We start from the raw sequence: 2,947 nt of genomic DNA, 5'->3' as shown, positions 1-2,947 counted from the left end.
TGTAGGGGGAACCTGGAATTCTCCTGGAATGCCAACTGATCTCCGGACAACAGAGTTCAGGAAATGGGAGCTTTGGAGGGTGGACTCCTCGGCATCGCATTCTTTCTGAGCTCCTTCCCTTCCCCAAGCTCAGACCCCAAATCTCCAGGAAGTTCCCAACCCAAAACTGGCAACCTTGTTCTGCTGCTTTCCCAGCATGTAGCCATTGGCTGGCCTTGCTCTCTTTCTTCCTCTGAAATATGGCTCTAGAACAGGGCTATTGTAAGGAGCACTGAGAAGCTTGTATGTGATGAAAGGAGCTTTAACTCTCAAAAGTTTATACCCCCAACGTTTTGTTGGTCTCTCAAGCACTACTGGACTCAAATCTAGCTGTCCGACTGCAGAACGGCTTGGCTACCCTCTGAAACTATCTTCAGTGACATAACATATGTAAAGTATTTTGGACATCCCAAAGGGCTATATAGTTACAAAGCAGTATTACTACTCCATGAAAAACAAAGTTAGAGTCCAGTGGCACCTTTAAGACCAACAAAGTTTTATTCAAGATGTGAGCTTTCGTGTGCATGCGCATGTCATCAGGCCCACCTGGCTTCATGAAGATGATAGGAAGGCAGTTTGCACATGCCCAGATGTACTTTTTGTGCGAAGTGATGCTCCCTAAAATGACTCTTCCCTATTAGTTAGAAAATTAGGAGTGGCAAAACACTGCAGGGAAACCATTTATCATAATGCTGTTTGTGAAATTTTGTCACATGTGGGGGAATTTTCACTTGAAGGACATTGCCATCGAGAAAACGCTTCCATACAAAAATGCAAGCCAACAGGTACGTCTGCTGGAGACCAGGGCAGCAACAAAGCACGACGGTTTGGTGGCACATAGACCGGCCAACGGGAGAGCCATGCCAGAAAGTTAGTCCGGGTCATTCATCAGCGGGAACAAACTGACGCAAGGAACTGGTTAGACTGAGGCCAGAGTGGCACTTTCGAGGTAAGGGATGGGCTGACTTTGGAAGCTCTGCAAATTAGACGGCTACAATCTCAGCCTGACCCAAACAGGAAGGCTGTGGCTTTGTGAGGCCTTGTGGGCGGCGTTCTTGAAGATTATACAAGGTTGCTTTTCAGACAGTTTCTTCCTAATCACACAGTGGTTGGTGGTGCCTGGCCGCAGCTTGGAGATGCACACGGGGAAGTGGAAATACTCCCCTTTCTATACTTCTATTGCGTGCTTTTCTGTTCTGCATGTTTTGATTGTTTGATGGTGTTCTTAATTGGTTTATTTCATACTGTTTATATACAACTGATGCAAAACTGGGGTTGTGTAACTGGGGGAGGAATCTGTACAGTGAAACAGAAGCTAGCAGCGAAATACAGATTCAAGTAACTGAAGGAAAAGGTGAGATCGAAACAGGGATTTTGAGATTGAAATGGCGGGGTTGTGAAATTCAGCATCAGCTCTCTGTGCGTGTGTTTCAAACGTCCTTGTTGACCAGGAGGGGCTTGATTTTTTAAAAACCCCTTTCCTATGAAAATCACTGTCCCAATTCCATCCCAGTTTTTTTGCCTTTGGAGGGGATGTCTTGTTACAGTCTTATCAGCATAAATTGCTTGAGTTTGTTGTTGTTCAAGTTTCAATCCCAAATTCCTGTTTCCAAAAGTTAAAGCTTGGAGAGGAAATACAAGGGTATAAATCCCTGCCCGTGAGCATTAAGTCTTGTCTGGTGCACAGCCTGACCTTTGTGCCCTGTAGTTGCAGAACTGTTGAAAGATGCTCAGAGGGGCATGATGTCAACCAAGTATACCTTTAGCAGAAAGAACAATCTCCCCTTTTGCTTTTGAATTACCATGGGACCGGCTCTTGAATGAGATGAAGCATTTGGCATGCTAAAAATGCTCTGTGGCCAGATAGTTTTCTTCCCTGTCATCTTCCTGTCTCTTCAGAACCAAAGTGGCCTCAGGTCTGGAGTTTCTCTCACCCTTTCAAGGAAGAAATGAGGATTCTAATGGGGTTTCTGATGCAGTTGTCGTGCATCGGGTTAATCCAGAGAAATCAGAAGTGGGGTTTGTGTATATAGAAGAAGAGAAAAAGAGATTGGATTTATACCCCGTCCTTCACTACCCAAAGGTGTCTCAGAGCGGCTTACAAACTCCTTTCCCTTCCCCTCCCCACAACAGATACCCTGTGAGGTGGGTGGGGCTGAGAGAGCTCTTGACAGAAACTGCTCTTTTTCAAGAACAGCTCTTATCTGAACTACGGCTTGCCCAAGGTCATCCAGGTGCAAGTGGTGGAGTGGGGAATCAAACCCGGTTCTCCCAGATTAGAGTCCGCGCACTTAACCACTACACCAAACTGGATAAATGATCACAGATAATGTACATATTGTGGCTGGATGAATGTTGTAGACATGACAAGACACTCTGAAGACTGCATGTGGGGCCTGTTGTGTTTGGACAAAGCCAGTCCATTGTGCTAGCACAGGACTGCCTTCTGTGGCAGCCTTTCTCTTTGGCTCATAATTGAACTTCAGAAATGATTTTGAATGCCAAAATTACGAATCATAACAGTGATTATAAACATCTGCCTCTGGGGATGGACAGAGTGCATTCTTTCCTTCTCCTTGGCTAACCAGCGGTCCTGCTGAGTTTGGGGACTGGGAGGGGTTTCCCAGTGGATTTGAGCCTGGGCATCTCTCAGTGGCTGACTCATCTCTGGACTCTGTTGTGTGATCCAACAGAAGATGATCTCTGGGTAGGTGCCGAGTGCTGTTCCAGTTCTGACTGAGGAAACATGCCCTGTGAGAATGGGGATTGTAGGAAGCAGGGAGTTCTAGGTCAGAGCATATGTATCAACTGGGCTCATTCTGAAACTGCCCCCCAGATATTATCTAGCGTTCGGGCCATGCACATCCTAGTTGGCTTTATGGGGGGGGGGGGGAGTAAGGGGAACGGG

Source organism: Gekko japonicus, unplaced genomic scaffold (assembly GCF_001447785.1).
Source record: "Gekko japonicus isolate JY-2015 unplaced genomic scaffold, Gekko_japonicus_V1.1 scaffold127, whole genome shotgun sequence".
NCBI lineage: Eukaryota > Metazoa > Chordata > Lepidosauria > Squamata > Gekkonidae > Gekko > Gekko japonicus.
Note: the sequence above shows the minus strand (reverse complement) of the source record.